We start from the raw sequence: 17266 nt of genomic DNA on the forward strand, positions 1-17266 counted from the left end.
TGCCTCCATTGGTTCCAGAGAGTTGACCCCAGGTGCTCCGTGGACTCCCGCTCAGGCGCTAAAAAGAGCTCCGTTGCGCCTGACCTGTGGTGGCGCAGTGGATAAAGCGTCGACCTGGAAATGCTGAGGTCACCGGTTCGAAACCCTGGGCTTGCCTGGTCAAGGCACATATGGGAGTTGATGCTTCCAGCTCCTCCCCCCCTTCTCTCTCTGTCTCTTCTCTTTCTCTCTCTCTCTGTCTCTCCCTCTCCTCTCTAAAATGAATAAATAAAAAAAAAATTAAAAAAAAAAAAAAAAAAAAAAAAAGAGCTCCGTTGCAACCTGAGCAGGGGGGAGTATGTCTGCCTCTCCGCCTCTCATTAAAAATAAATAAATAAATAAATAAAATAAATAAATAAAATATATATACACACACGTGTGTGTGTGTGTGTATGTGTATAAAATCATAGGTACTGAAGGACTGTCTGCTCATTTTAAACTGGCAGCGCCCTGAGAAATACGATTATCTTAATTTTAACTCGGAGGAAAGTGAGGTTCCATGAATACTTGTAATTTTGTCCAAAGTCACAAATTAGTACTTAGGTCAACATTTGAACTCAGGTCGGTCTGTTCTAAAGCTTCTGCAATTTCCACGAAACATAAGTTTCATAAGAAGTGCTTGAAAATTTAGCTGAAACCATAGCCACTACCTAAAGGGAATGGTGAGGCCTTAGGAAAAGAGTAGGAGCAAGAGGAAGGCCAGAAATAGTAAAGAGAAGGTAGCCAGGTGGGCTGGTCACAGGGGAGTCGGCTGCGGTGCTCTGTCTTCCGCAAGCCAGGGTGCCTTTGGGCGTCTTCCGTTCTTTACAGTAAAGCTTCTTTCCCCGTGTCCGTTGTTCACGCTCGCGTGTTCAAATAAAGCTAGATTATTGAGAAAGGCGGACTGCAAAGGGGAAAAAAAAAAAAAAAAAAAAAAAAACCAAGGGCGCGCGACTGCGCACTGGCGGCGGCGGCGGCGGCGGCGGCGGGCGGGGAGCGGGTCCCGAGAGGGCCGCCGGACCCAAAACGGAGGGGGGCGTTTGGGGCGTCAAGAAGCTCCCTCGCCGGGGTCTCGGCGGCCTGATGGAGTAAGAGCGGTCGGCTGTGTGAGTATCCAGGGGCCGGGCTGCGTTGAGACGTGTGGAAACCCGAGGGTCCAGCGTTCTGCCCCCGAGGTTTGGAGCTGCAGGATGTGGCCGGGTCTCTGCTCCTGGGGGGGCAGCCTGGTGGCCCCCTGCTCGGGAGCCTGCGCGGGTTTACGGGCTGGCGGTGTATCTGGCTTCGGGGTACGGATTCTCGCGGGGGCGTTCCAATCTTGCTCCCCGCCCCAACAGGAAACGTGCCTGCAGATCCTGACCTTTAGGGAAGAACTCTGACCCCTTTAGGCCCCAGGTGCCACCAGTAGTCCATACACCCAGGTGCTTAAAGGCCTACGGGTCTCAGGCCAGGGACTTCTTTCAACCGATTGTGACTTACAGTCTCCATTCTTTCTCTTTCAGTCTTCTCTCTCAGCACCGTGCTTCTTGATGGTAAAATTATGGAGCACTTACTATGTGCTAATTTAATATTTAGTCGGAATCTCGGTGCCTAATTATGGAGAGAAAATGCTTTGCACCCCACTATCCCTTCAGTCTGCTTCATTTAATCGTCTTTGAGAGTCAGAATAATCTTTTAAGACTGAAATTAAGTCATCTTGGGAAGTTTGAGATTTCCATGCCTCTTAGCAACTTGAGACTCCCTTCCTAGTGAAGGGCAAGTTTTTCTCTTACCTAGAAAATGAGTGCTTTATTCACCATAATGGTTTATATCGAATTAACTCAAGCCAAAATAACTTTTCATCCTAGTACTGTTCTAAACTCCGTGGGAAGTCTTAAAAATTGTTGTTTTAAGCCCTGCTCTTAAGTTTGGTAGTGAATGAAACAATGCAAGATAATAATTAGGTTTAACTAGGATTTATTTAGCACTTACTACATATGTGCCAGATACACTCGGGTCTGTCACAAAAAATTAATGAGATACTGTAGTAGAAGGTGGTTTTTTTTGGAGCATATTTCAGATGTAGGCTGAGAGTTTCAATTTGCTCAAGCTAAGTTAGCTGGGGTAAGGGGTGAAATTCACATACAGTGCCCAAACTTATCTTTTTTTCTGCTACACCAAATTGAATATTCTAAGTACTCTGCTGAGAAGCAACTTCATTACAATTACAGTATAGTTTCTAGAGTTAACTACAGGAGATTAGGAAATGGTAGGAGTCTTTAATTAATGATGTTAGACGGGGTGTTTTTTTTTCTTTCTATTATTGACTTCAGAGAGACAGAGAGAGGAAGAGAGAGAGAGAGAAAAGCATTCATTTGTTATTCTACTTGTGTATTCATTGCCTACTTCCCCATTTGTGTCCTGACTGGGGAGCAAACCTGTAACGTTGTTTCAGGGACTATACCGTTTGTGTTCTGACTGGGGATCAAACCTGAAACCTTGTTTCAGGGACGAAACTGTTTGTGTTCTGACTGGGGATCAAACCTGTAACCTTGTTTCAGGGATGAAACCAGTTTGTGTTCTGACTGGGGATCAAACCTGTAACCTTGTTTCAGGGATGAAACCAGTTTGTGTTCTGACTGGGGATCAAACCTGTAACCTTGTTTCAGGGATAACGCTTTAACCGACTGAGATGACTGGCTTGGGCCAGCTAAGTGGTTTTTTAAAGATAACTTCAGAATGGCTTGGAAGGAGGTAGAAGATGTGAAGGAGTGTGATGAGGTTAGTTAGTTCAGAACCAATTGTTTTGATTAGATATTTAAAAAGGAAAAACCGTGATTGGTAATTATTATATATTTAAGGTAGAGCACATATAGTCTGAAGGCTACTGTACAAGCAAGGAATAATGTTAGAGGTTAGCTGTCTCAGGTCTGGTACAAGGAATGGTTCAGTGAGATGTACAGATATTTTGTATTTTGTAATTTGCAGTTACTGTATCTGAGTGGGAACTTTGGGATTAATTTGTATACTCAAATGAATAAGAGTACCTGGCAGACAAGTTACATATGAATACTCCAGTTGCACATCCACCATGCTAAGTATCTGATTGAAACCTTAGAGTCAGTTAGGTTTAAAAATTTTTTTTAATCTGAAAGAGACTCAAAGAGTGAGAGTTCTTAAGTGACGAATCAGTAGTGGAGTGGTTAAATAAATTATGCATTTGTTAGAAAGAATGAGCCAAGGTTCCTGTCAAGGTGGAGGCAAAGGTAAATGCTGTACTCAATCCCACAATCACATCAGAACAATCATCATTTAGAACTGCCTGAAATCTAGCTAAACAGAAGTCCTACAACTAAGTATATGAAGAAGCAGCCACATTGAGACTGGTAGGAGGGACAGAGATGCCGAACGGGCTAGTCCCACACCCACATGGGTGGGTAAAATTGGAAGGGATATCTGGGCTTTGGAGGTGGCCTCTGCCTGAGGAGTGAGGAGTCCCAGCCCTGCAATAGGCACCTCAGCCCAGGGTTCCAATGCCAGGAGTAGAAGTCTCCATAACTTCTGGCTATAAAACCAATAGGAATTGTGGCTGAGTGAGACTGAGGATGGCTAGAGACTCAGGCATTTCTCTTCAAGGGCCCATGCACAGGCATCTTCAGACTCACTCCCTCTGAGTCTCTCTGAGCTCTAGTGAAAGGACAGCAGCTTGAAATGCACCAGGGATATACAAGGAGGAACTGAAGTGCCTGGCATCAGAGTGAGAGCTGGAGGGGCAGCTTTCTTCCAGACAGGAAGTGCTGGTAGAGGCCATTGTTCTTTTCTGGGCCCTCCCCTTACAGAGCCTGCTGGCTGGCGCCATATCTGAGTCTCCATGAGCCTGTTTAATGCTGTTAGCCCTGCACTGGTGATTCCTTGAGACTCTACCCCACCCAACCTGCAAGCCCAACCCAAGCCATTTCCTTTGACTTTTCCGTACAAATGGCCTGTCTTGGCCCATACTTCAGACCAGGAGTCCCCAAACTACGGCCTGCGGGCCGCATGCGGCCCCCGGAGGCCATTTATCCGGCCCCCGTCGTACTTCCAGAAGGGGCACCTCTTTCATTGGTGGTCAGTGAGAGGAGCACATTGACCATCTCATTAGCCAAAAGCAGGCCCATAGTTCCCATTGAAATACTGGTCAGTTTGTTGATTTAAATTTACTTGTTCTTTATTTTAAATATTGTATTTGTTCCCGTTTTGTTTTTTTACTTTAAAATAAGATACGTGTAGTGTGCAAAGGAATTTGTTCATAGGTTTTTTTATAGTCCGGCCCTCCAACGATCTGAGGAACAGCGAACTGGCCCCCTGTGTAAAAAGTTTGGGGACCCCTGCGTCAGACTTTTCTAAAGTCTCAAACAAGCAGCATGTGGCCCCAATACCTCTTGCTAAGAGGTCCCAGGCCCAGCACTAGCAGTGTCCAGCTTTGGTTAACAGCTTGGCCTTTCCTGAGCAACTCCAAGCCAGCACAAGTAGTAGCCATCTGCAGATCACTTTGTAGCTCATGGTGGACAGCCCTGGGCAGGGCGCAGGTGGTGGCTGACTTTGGTGTGCACCTCCTGGGAGGTTTCAGAGCCAGTACACCTGGTGGACAGCTACAGACCACATTGAATCTCCACCCAACCACCTCCGCAAGCAACACACTCAAGGGGTAGACTCACGAGACACCAGAGCCCCACTGAAGGAAGTCCTGCTCTGGGGGATCAACCCCTGCACGGATGATCTTCCACAGTTTTTTTAATTTTTTTTTTTTTTTTTTTTTTTTTTTTTTTGTATTTTTCTGAAGCTGGAAATGGGGAGAGACAGTCAGACAGACTCCCGCATGCGCCTGACCGGGATCCACCCGGCACGCCCACCAGGGGGCGATGCTCTGCCCCTCCGGGGCGTCGCTCTGTCGCGACCAGAGCCACTTTAGCGCCTGAGGCAGAGGCCAAGGAGCCATCCCCAGTGCCGGGGCCATCTTTGCTCCAATGGAGCCTCGCTGCAGGAGGGGAAGAGAGAGACAGAGAGGAAGGAGAGGGGGAGGGGTGGAGAAGCAGATGGGCGCCTCTCCTGGGTGCCCTGCCCAGGAATCAAACCCGGGACCCCTGCACGCCAGGCCGACGCTCTACCACTGAGCCAACCGGCCAGGGCCAATCTTCCACAGTGATTGGTGGTCTCAGCTGGTACTAGCAGCCACTTGACTTAAGGGTAAATCTCTCCCATTGTCCTGCCAACAGCAGGTTCTTGGGCCTAAAGTCTATGTTTAAAAAAACATTATGAGTTGTTAAAATGTTTTAAAATTTTTTTAAAGAATATATGTGAAAAAAAAAAAAAAAGAATATATGTGTATTATGGCTTAAATTATGGGAAGTATCTATATAAAAGGGTCTACAATGAAAAGTAAATCCCTGAACCCCAAGCCTCAGTTCTTTTCCCAGAGGCAATGACTGTTTACCAGTTCTGAGTATCCTGCCAGATGTATAGTGTGTCTGTAAAGTCATGGTGCACTTTTGACTGGTCACAGGAAAGCAACAAAAGATGATAGAAATGTGAAGTCTGCACCAAATAAAAGGAAAACTCTCCCAGTTTCATACCTATTCAGTGCAGTTCGATGTAGGCTCACGCACAGATATTTTAGGGCTCCTTAGGTAGCTATCCCGTATAGCCTCTACAGACTTGTCACTGACTGATGGCCTACCAGAACGGGGTTTCTCCACCAAACTGCTAGTTTCTTTCAACTGCTTATCCCACCGAGTAATGTTATTCCTATGTGGTGGCACTTTGTTATAAACGCGCCGATATTCATGTTGCACTTTGGTCACGGATTCAAATTTAGCGAGCCACAGAACACACTGAACTTTCCTCTGTACCGTCCACATCTCGACTGGCATGGCGTGGGCTGCTCCACTGTATACACGGTATTACATCATCATCTGCACATGCTGCCACATCATCCTACAGAAACTGGGAGGGTTTTCCTTTTATTTGGTGCAGATTTCACATTTCTATCATCTTGTTGCTTTCCTGTGACCGGTCAAAAGTGCACCATGACTTTACTGACACACTGTATATGTCATCAGGGTAAATTCCAATATTCATACATAGAAGTATCTTAGTAGTATAATCTAAGGTAATACTATAGTTATACGCCCGTTTTTTACAGTTTATATTTCTGTTCCAAACATCTTGCTAATTTGTATTGATTCATTCAAGAAAAATTGAATACCTATTTTATACCAGAGGATGTGCCAGGTAATAGGAAAATGTTAATGAACAGACAAGACATTCCTGCTAGCTGTCATGGAGGTTACTCTATTGCAGGGGTTGGGAACCTTTTTGGCTGAGAGAGCCATAAACGCCACATATTTTAAAATATAATTCCGTGAAAGCCATACAACAACCCACTTTACGCATTATCCAATAAAAATTTGGTGTTGTCCCGGAGGACAGCTGTGACTGACTCCAGCCACCAGCAACCATGAACATGAGCGGTAGGAAATGAATGGATTGTAATACATGAGAATGTTTTATATTTTTAACATTATTATTTTTTTTTAAAGATTTGTCTGCGAGCCAGATGCAGCCATCAAAAGAGCCACATCTGGCTCGTGAGCCATAGGTTCCTGACTATTGGGAGAGGCAGTCATTAAGCAAATAATTATACTGATAACCAAATATAGCAAAGATTTAATACCTGCTCTGTGCGAAATACTTTAGATGGATTTTCTGATTCCTTATAATAGCCCTGTGACATTGATACTGATATATTTATTTTATAAATATGGACACTGAAACACATAAAGATTAATTATTTGCTCAAGACATGTAGCTAGTAAGTGGTAGAGCCAGGTTTTAAACACAAGCAGTCTGGCAACACAAATTTTACTTTCTTCTTTTACCCTAATGCAGCGATTTTCAATGAGTTTGGGATCATCCCTCATAAAGGTTTGGAAATTTATGGGCATGTTTTTTTTAATTTCAAAATAATTGTGAACTTGAGTGGATGGAGATCAGGGTTGTTAGACATTCTGCATTGTAAGGAACAGCCCTGTGCAGTAAAAAATTGTTCACATCTAGCATCACTTTCAGATGTCCCTATAGATGTTCATGTAGGTTAAAAAAACAAAAACAAACCTGTTTATGACATCTAAGCCTAGAACCAAATTTGTTTTACATATAAGCACATAGTATTTTTTTAAGATTTTATTTATTGATTTTGTAGAGAGGAGAGAGAGAGAAAGGCGGTGGGTGGGGGAAGGAGTAGGAAGCACTGACCCGTAGTCGTTGCTTCTAATATGTGCCTTGACAGGCAAGCCTGGGGTTTTGAACTGGCAATCTCAGCATCCCAAGTCGATGCTTTATCCACTGAGCCCCTACAGGTCAGGCACATAGTATTTTTTGCATAGAGCATAGTTACGTAAATAAAAAGACATGCTTTCTTTATTTCAGGAAGTTTCAAGAGTTGGTCAGTATTTTGAAAATCTTATCACAGACAAGAGATGCTATTCATGGTTTTTTTTTGTGTGTGTGTGTTTTTTACAGAGACAGAGTCAGAGAGAGGGATAGACAGGAACGGAGAGATGAGAAGCATCAATCATTAGTTTTTCGTTGCACATTGCAGCACCTTAATTGTTCATTGATTGCCTTCTCATACGTGCCTTGACTGCGGGCCTTCAGTAGGCCGAGTAACCCCTTGCTCGAGCCAGCTACCTTGGGCTCAGGCTGGTGAGCTTTTTTTGTTCAAACCAGATGAGCCCTCGCTCAAGCTGGCGACCTTGGGGTCTCGAACCTGGGTCTTCCACATCCTAGTCCGATGCTCTATCCACTGCGCCACCGCCCGGTCAGGCTATTCATGGTATTTTTTTTTTTTAAGTAGTTTCTTTCTTTCTTTTTTTTTTTTTAATTTATTCATTTTAGAGAGGAGAGAGAGAGAGAGAGAGAGGGGAGAGAGAGACAGGGGGGAGGAGCTGGAAGCATCAACTCCCATATGTGCCTTGACCAGGCAAGCCCAGGGTTTCGAACCGGTGACTTCAGCATTTCCAGGTTGACGCTTTATCCACTGCACCACCACAGGTCAGGCTATTCATGGTATTTTTATCAACAATATAACATACTGATATCAGTTTGTATTTGTAGTTGTCACATTCATAGTCTTACATCATTTAATATAGTCATACCCAAGCATTTATATGTTGAAATATATGTTTTATGATAAATTACTATACTTTTTTGTTATAGTTAGCATATTATATATACATATATTTTTATATTTTATTTATTAATTTTAGACAGAGGATAGAGAGAGAAAACTGGGGGGTAGGGAGGAACAGGAAGCATCAACTCATAATAGTTGCTTTTCTTATGTGCCTTGACCAGGCAAGCCCAGGGTTTTGAGCCAGCAACCTCAGCTTTCCACATTGATGCTTTATCCATTGTGCCATCACAGGCAGACTAGCATATTATGTTGATATTTTAAATTTTACATGTGTAAGTAAGTTATAGTAGTTCTGAATTTCATTTCAGGAAGGCTGAGGAGTGAGTTATAACAAAAAAAATTTTTTTTTGACAATCAGATAGGGATGGACAGACAGGAATGGAGAGAGATGAGAAGCATCAAGTCTTCGTTGCAGCACCTTTATTTGTTCATTGATTCCTTTCTCATATGTGCCTTGATTGGTGGGCTACAGCAGAGCAAGTGACCCCTTGCTCAAGCTCGCGACCTTCGGACTCAAGCCAGTGACCATGTGATCATGTCTATGATCTCACACTTAAGCCAGCGACCCGGTGGTCAAGCTGGTGAGCCCGTGCTCAAGCTGGATAAGCCTGCACTCATGCCAGTCACCTCAGGGTTTCGAACCTGGGTCCTCCTATTCTGACGCTCTATCGACTGTGCCACTGCCTGGTCAGGCACAAAATATTTTTAATAAAAAGAAGGTGAAAATATCTTTAAAGACCTTTTATTTTATTGAATTTTTAATTTTTATTTATTTATTCATTTTATTTATTTATTTTTTAAAGCTTAGTTGTTTTTTTTTTAAATTTATTCATTTTTTAGAGAGGAGAGGGAGAGACAGAGAGAGAGAGGAGAGACAGAGAGAGAGAAGGGGGGGAGGAGCTGGAAGCATCAACTTCCATATGTGCCTTGACCAGGCAAGCCCAGGGTTTCGAACCGGCGACCTCAGCATTTCTAGGTCGACGCTTTATCCACTGCGCCACCACAGGTCAGGCCTATTTATTCATTTTAGAGAGGGGAGAGAGAGAGAGAGAGAGAGAGAAAGAGAGAAAGAGAAGGGGGGGAGGAGCAGGAAGCAGCAACTCCCATATGTGCCTTGACCGGGTAAGCCCAGGGTTTTGAACCGGCGACCTCAGCATTCCAGGTCAAAGCTTGATCCACTGCGCCACCACAGGTCAGGCGGTGAAAATATCTTTAAAGAAAAATATGGTGTGGTGACAGTTGGGGAAACTACCTGATGAGCACACTAGGTATTATTATAATAATCCCTCAATTTATGTATGAATGCAGATCTCATAATATTTTTTAAAATCTAGAAAGCAGCTGGGGAAAACATTTTATGTAAAGGAGTAACCATGGAGCCAGAGAGAATAAAGAATCTTTAAAATGCTGGAGGAAAAACCTGACAACTCAGAATTCCAGATTCAGTAAAATAGCCTTCAAGAATGAAGGTGAGGTCGCCTGACCAGGTGGTGGTACAGTGAACAGAGCGTTGACCTGGGACACTGAGGACCCAGGTTTGAAAGCCTGAGGTTGTTGGCACTTGTGACACAACTACGAGTTGATGCTTCTCATCTTTCTACCTTCCCGTCTCTCTCTCTCAAAAATAATAATGACGATAGAAAAAAATTAATGAAATAGAAAAATACAAAAAATAAAATTATAACACCAGAAGTTGATTCTTTGTAAAGATCAACAATATTGATAAACTTGCTTATAGACTGATAATGAAAAGAAAACTCAAATTGCTAGTATCAGGAATGAAAGGGACTTACCACTACAGATTCTATGATATGTAAAAAGGGGATATTATAAACAATTCTATACCAACAAATTTGACAATATAAATAGTTTCTTGAAAATGTTAATGTACTAAAACTGTCACAAGTTGAAACAAAATCTGAATAAGGTTATATTAAAGAAGTGGAATTAATGACAAAAAGAAAGCTTTCCACAAAGAAAACTTGGCTATATGGTTTCACTAATGAAATCTATCAGGTATCTAAAGAAAAAAATCACATCAATCTTACATAAACTTTTAGAAGTAGACAAAGGAGAAACACTTCCAAACTTATTTCAGGAGGCCAGTATAGCCGTAATAACCAAAACTTGATAAAGATGTTGCAGAATAAAAAGAAAATTACTAAACAGTGTGCCTAGACCCCCAAAATTCCAGGTGAAATATTAACAAATCATAATAAAGGGGGCATCCTTGGGTTATGACACAGTTCCTTTTCTACCATGGTGACATAACCCGAATGTTATTTTAAGTCGAAACACACCCTAGCCTAAGTCACTTACCTATGCAAGGTGGGAGAGTGTAACCTATTGGGAGGAGGAAGCTGGAGAGGCAGGAGAACCTGAAGAAGGTGCTGGAGATACTGGGTCAGCTGAACCAGGATTGTCTAAGGAACATGCAGGAGATGCTGGGGATAATTCTACCTGTACTACAGGTGTTTTATCTAGAGAAGCAGCTATGTAGAGGGTACAGGATCTGTCACAGGCCTCTCTACCTTCTTAAAGAATTATTCCAGGCTAGTCTGGAACTAGTTTGCCCATGTAGTCCGTAAGTACGATGATAACGGCATAAGCCGCAGCACTTATATCTTAATTTTTTTAAGTGTTTATGAGAGTGAGCATCATAAACTCGAAATGTATGTCGAGACTGTTGTAACCCGAGTACCCCTGTATATTATAACTAAGTGACCAATGACAAATGGATAGGTTATGATAGAGCATATAAAAGTAGTAAAAAGTTAATGGTAGAATCTAGGTAGTGGGTGTAGGGGTATACGGGAAACAGGATATAGGGTATTTGTTATAAAATTATTTTAGCATTTTTGTGTTTGAAATTTTCTAAACTACAGTACAGGGAGAAAAAACAAGGGAATATTATGATAAAATCTGCATTTTAAAAAAACTATATTTATTTGGATTTTTGGAACATCACTTTGTTCCACTTATTTATGCATTCGTTGATTGATTCTTTTTTGTTGTTGTTACAGAGTCAGACAGAGGGACAGATAGGGACAGACAGACAGGAAGGGAGAGAGATGAGAAGCATCAATTCTTCATTGTGGCCCCTTAGTTTTTCATTGATTGCTTTCTCAAATGTGCCTTGACAGGGGGGTGGGGGGGGGGGGCTACAGCAGACCGAGTAACCCCTTGCTCGAGCCAGAGACCTTGGGCTCAAGCTGGTGAGCCTTGCTCAAACCAGATGAGCCCACGCTCAAGCTGGCGACCTCTGGGTCTCGAATCTGGGTCCTCCACATCCCAGTCTGACGCTCTATTCACTGTGTCACCGCCTGGTCAGGCTAGTTGATTCTTTTTAAAAAATTTTTTTACTTATTGGGGTGACATTGGTTAATAAAATTATATAGACTTTAGGGTTAAAGTTTTCTAATGCATTATCTGTGAACTGTATTGTGTGTTCACCATCCCAAGTTGTCTCCTTTTATCACCGTTTATCTCTCCTTTACGCTCTGCTACCTCCCCCTACCCCTCTTTCCCTCTTGTAATCCCCATAATGTTGTCTGTGTCTGTGAATTTTTCTTTCTTTCTTTAATCCCTTCAAATTTTTTACCCAGTCTCCTAGCCCCCATCCCCTCTGAAAGCTAGCTGTCAGTTTGTTCTCTGTATCTATGAGTCTTATTCTATTTTGTTTGTTGATTTTGTGCATTAGATTCCACATATAAGTAAAATCATATGTTGTCTTTCTCTGACTGACATCTCACTTAGCATAATACTCTCCAGGTCCATTTATGCTGTTGCAAAAGGTAAGATTTTCTTTTTTATGGCTGAATAGTATTCCATTGTGTAAATATACTACAACTTTTTTTATCCACTCATCTACTGATGGGCGCTTGGGCTGTTTCCAAGTTTTGTCAATGGAAGGAATAACATTCACTGCCATGTTATTTACATTGGTTGATTCTTTTTTAGTTCTTTTTTTTTGTATTTTTCTGAAGCTGGAAATGGGGAGAGACAGTCAGACAGACTCCCACATGCGCCTGACCGGGATCCACCCGGCACGCCCACCAGGGGTGACGCTCTGCCCACCAGGGGGCGATGCTCTGCCCCTCCGGGGCGTTGCTCTGCCGCGACCAGAGCCACTCTAGCGCCTGGGGCAGAGGCCAAGGAGCCATCCCCAGCGCCCGGGCCATCTTTGCTCCAATGGAGCCTTGGCTACGGGAGGGGAAGAGAGAGACAGAGAGGAAGGGGGGCGGGTGTGGAGAAGCAAATGGGCGCTTCTCCTATGTGCCCTGGCCGGGAATCGAACCCGGGTCCCCCACACGCCAGGCCGACGCTCTACCGCTGAGCCAACTGGCCAGGGCCTACATTGGTTGATTCTTGTGTGTGCCCTGACCCTGATCAAACCTGCAACTTCTGTGTATCTGGACAACTGAGCAACCAGGCTAGGGCTATATTTGCATTTTAAAGAGATTACTTATGCTGCAGTATAAGGAATTAGGAAATCTTAGGGTTACCTGAGTAGTTTGAGGGGCCACTGAGACCACTTAAGAGTATAATATAGGCCCTAGTCGGTTGGCTCAGTGGTAGAGCGTCAGCCTGGTGTGTGAATGTCCCAGATTTGATTCCCAGTCAGGGCACACAGGAAAGGGGACCATCTGCTTCTCTGCCCCTCCCCTTCCCCTTTCCTTACCCCTTCTCTCTCTCTTTCTCCCTCCCTTTTTCTTCTCCTGCAGCAATGGCTCGATTGGTTTGAGCATGTCGGACCTGGACACTGAGGATGTCTCTGTGGAGCTTCCACCTCAGGTGCTAAAAAAAAAATTGGTTGCTTGCCTGGCCCCAGATGGGCAGAGCATTGGCCCCAGATAGGGGTTCCCAGACTGGGTTGGGGTGCATACGGGAGTCTATATCTCCCCTCCTTTCACTTGAAAAAGAAAGTATAATATATAGCTATTCCCTGTAGGTTGGTAATTTCAAGGCTGGTTTTTCAAGCTGTTGGAATGCTGAACTTGTGAACAATGGCAAATTTTGTCTAAGCATATTCTTTTACTACATTCTTGCTGAGATGTTTGGATATATCATTGCCACATGTGCAGTATGCATGTGAACTTTTAGTAAACATTACACTTTTGACATTTACAAGGATTTATTGAAGGTTTGCAAATACCACTACTTTAGCAAAACATAAATTTTCCCCTAAAATCCAATAAAATATATGGTGACCATTTCAGAGACTTACTGATTTTTTAAATATGGGACAGGCATTTAGAAAACTGTTAACATCAATTAAACTGGTAAAGTAAATGCTTTACTATATCACACCTTTACTGTGGTATAATCAACCATGAACTTAAAAGATTCTATAATAAAGAAATAATGAAGATGATTGCTAGTAGAATCAGACTTGCATAAAGTGGATGAAGATTATTGAATGTACCAGCAAGATGCATGGACAATGACAAAGATGTTTGAGGAGAATATTGGGCAGTTAGCCAGGCTCACTCATTAGCATACAGTGATTATAATTTTTGTCACAAAATGTTAAATGACTATGTGGCTCTTAGGGATTGCTTAAAAATATATATAAATTATATGTTGAGCCCTGGCCGGTTGGCTCAGCGGTAGAGCATCGGCCTGGCGTGTGGGGGACCCGGGTTTGATTCCGGGCCAGGGCACATAGGAGAAGCGCCCATTTGCTTCTCCACCCCCACCCCCTCCTTCCTCTCTGTCTCTCTCTTCCCCTCCCGCAGCCGGGGCTCCATTGGAGCAAAGATGGCCCGGGCGCTGGGGATGGCTCCTTGGCCTCTGCCCCAGGCGCTAGAGTGGCTCTGGGCGGCAGAGCGACCCCCCGGAGGGGCAGAACATCGCCCTCTGGTGGGCAGAGCGTCGCCCGGTGTGCGGGGTGGATTCCTGTCAGGCGCATGCGGGAGTCTGTCTGACTGTCTCTCCCCGTTTCCAGCTTCAGAAAAAAAAAAAAGAAAAGAAAAGAAAAAAAAAATTATATGTTGAATATAGGAATGCAAACTTTTAAAACTGTTAAATAAGCTACCCAATAGATAAATAAATAAATAAATAAATAAGCAATAAGCTACCCAGTAATACAAGTGTAAAACAGTGTTTATATAAGCTATCTTTGGGCTTAGAACTTACTCTGTTATATGATGATAACTTTTGCTAATATATGTTTTTATTATTTTGTTAGGGTTCTTATCCCAGTTTTGGGGGGTTATTTTTTCTGTTTTTTTTTCCCCTTTAGGACATGATTGCAAAGTTTCAGACTTGAATGAGGAATTGGACCCTGAAAATAGTTCTGAGTTAAGGTCTGTCCTGTCCATTACTTTGCCTGGTGATGGGCAATACGAACAGCTATTTGCCCGCGGCTTAACTTCTAATGCCTTTTCCTGAGTCACAGCTCTAACTTCCTGTCTTTATTTTAGCCCTATGCTTACTAATAAACAGTGGCTGCTACATATATCCTGCTAAATGTGGTATTTGGGCAGATAACATAAAAAGTGGGAATGTAGCCCTAGCTGGGTGGCTCAGTTGATAAAGTGTCAATCCAGTGTTCCAGAGGTCGTGAGTCCCACCTCCAGTCAAAGTACAGACAAGAAGCAATCAATGATTACACAACCAAATGGAACAACTAAGTGAAACATGAGTTGATGCTTCTTTTTTTCTCTCTCCCCTTACCTTTGTCTCCCTTCCATCCTCTCTCTCTCTTTCTCTCTCTCTCTTTCAAATCAATGGGAAAAAAAGGAAGAAGGTAGGAATGCTAGTGAGTAAAATGCTTATTAGTGCAGGACACCATCAATCACTTGCCTTGGGAAACAGGAGCCAGCTAGAATTTAGAACTAGCAAACAGGTCAGTTACCCAGAATAACTTTTTTTTCTTCCTTTAAATGAGAAGTGGGAAGGCAGAGAGACAGACTCCTACATGTGACCTGGCCAGGATCCACCCCACAAGCCTCCAACCTGGAGATGCTCTGCCCATCTGGGGCTGTTGCTCCGTTGCTTGGCAACTGAGCTATTTTAGTGCCTGAGGCAAGGCCATGGAACCATCCTCAGCCATGGGCCAACTTGCTTCAACTGAGCCATGGCTGCAGGAGGAGATGAGAGAAAGAGAGAGGGAGAGAGAAGGGAGAGGAAGAGGGGTGGGGAAGCAGATGGGCAGTTCTGTGTGCCCTGACTGGGAATCAAACCTAGGACATCCACATGCCGGGCTGACATTCTACCACTGAGACAACTGGCCAGGGCCCAAGAATAAGTCTTTGAAAGTTGTAGTTATATGTTGATGTGCCCCAAAATACTTCCTGACTTCCCTTGTCAACTTAGGAGCCTTGAAACATTCAGGGAGGCCCACTTAGCAAATTGAGGACCTCCTAGAAGTGCCAGCCATATTTTTGTTCCATAACCTTTTGGGCAACCTAAGGGTAATGACAAAATTTGTTCTATCACTGAATGCTGTCTCTCTGTTGCCCCGTCTTGCTCACCAGAAATGTATTAGTTTTCTGTAAGGGTTAAAGTGGAGGCACAGAAAGTTAACTGTAGAATTTAAAAAAGGGATAGATTCTACTCTGAGTACCACTCCCCCCCAACAAATCAATAATTAAGCTTTTTTTTTCCTTCAGTGTTTGGTTTTATTTGGTGTATTTTTCCGAAGCTGGAAACGGGGAGAGACAGTCAGACAGACTCCCGCATGTGCCCAACCGGGATCCACCCAGCATGCCCGCCAGGGGGCGACGCTCTGCCTACCAGGGGGGGATGCTCTGCCCCTCCGGGGCGTCGCTCTGTTGCGACCAGAGCCACTCTAGCGCCTGGGGCAGAGGCCTAGGAGCCATCCCCAGCGCCCGGACCATCTTTGCTCCAATGGAGCCTTGGCTGCGGGAGAGGAAGAGAGAGACAGAGAGGAAGGAGAGGGGGAGGGGTGGAGAAGCAGATGGGTGCTTCTCCTGTGTGCCCTGGCCTGGAATCGAACCTGGGACTTCTGCACGCCAGGCCGACGCTCTACCACTGAGCCAACCGGCCAGGGCTTCCTTCAGTGTTTTATAGTGCATTGTTGTCATATAGAACCTGAGTTGGCTTTATGTCGATGTTCAAATATCTTAAGTACTACCGGGATTATTATAATGAATGCTAGAGGTATATGAAAAGACAGATCCCCCCCTTTTTTCCCCCAATTTTATTTATTGATTTTATTTTATCTTTTTAATTTTTTAATTTTTATTTATTTTGTGTCAGAGACAGTGAGAGAGACAGAGAGAGAGAGGGACAGACAGATAAGAGAGAGATATGAGAAGCATCAATTCTACGTTGTAGCACCTTAGTTGTTCATTGATTGATTTTTCATATGTTTCTTGACTGGCGGGCTCCACAGAGCGAGTTACCCCTTGTTCAAGCCATCTACTTGAGCTGGTTTTGACTATGGAGATGGTAATTGTATTAACAGAATAATAATTAGGATGTTAAGAAAAGTCATTTAATTATAGGATTTTTAGGCTATTATGACTAAGGAATATCAAATATTTCTCATAATTATTTGGACAAAATTTGCAAGATTTTATAGTGGGTATATTTAAAAGGTATGGGGAGAAATATAAGGTGGTTAAAGTGAGGACAGCAATGCACTGGCCAGGTAGCTGAGTTGGTTAGAGCGTCATCCCAATATGCCAAGGTTGCAGGTTCATAAGGTGACCAATGGTCCTCTTTTAGAGAGGACAGTCCTTTTGTAAATTCCGTCCTCCCTTGAAAAATGTCCTACGTGTCTTCCTTTTTGATATTGGAAGACTTATCTGTAAATCTCTATATTCGATCAATGCAGAGTTGATCCATTGTGTGTGATGTGACATATTTGTATTTGACATGATGATTCATCATGGATCAGTACAGTGCAGCGAGACACGATTATGAGATGCATGAGCTCCGCATGGAGAACTTGAGAGAGCACACGATATACCAAGCGCGCAAATGGCTTTGTATACTTCTTACTGAAACACAACACAGCACATACGATATTGTAGACTCATGATTATGTCTTTCTTAGTGAATATTCAA

General features: G+C 43.4%; 1 protein-coding gene across 3 annotated transcripts in view; it reads left to right on the forward strand.

The window, feature by feature from the left end:
• Positions 1–985: 985 nt before the first annotated feature.
• Positions 986–17266, forward strand: part of ZNF106 (zinc finger protein 106) — a 70021-nt gene continuing 53740 nt past the window's right edge. For 2 of the 3 annotated variants that reach the window (XM_066342875.1, XM_066342878.1), the window contains exon 1: positions 986–1124. The gene's annotated coding sequence lies outside the window, so the exon portion shown is untranslated. Of the gene's footprint in view, positions 1125–14516; positions 14536–17266 lie in introns of those variants that run through there. The other variant, XM_066342876.1, reaches the window with a different exon arrangement.

This window comes from Saccopteryx leptura, chromosome 6 (genome assembly GCF_036850995.1).
Source record: "Saccopteryx leptura isolate mSacLep1 chromosome 6, mSacLep1_pri_phased_curated, whole genome shotgun sequence".
Taxonomy (NCBI): domain Eukaryota; kingdom Metazoa; phylum Chordata; class Mammalia; order Chiroptera; family Emballonuridae; genus Saccopteryx; species Saccopteryx leptura.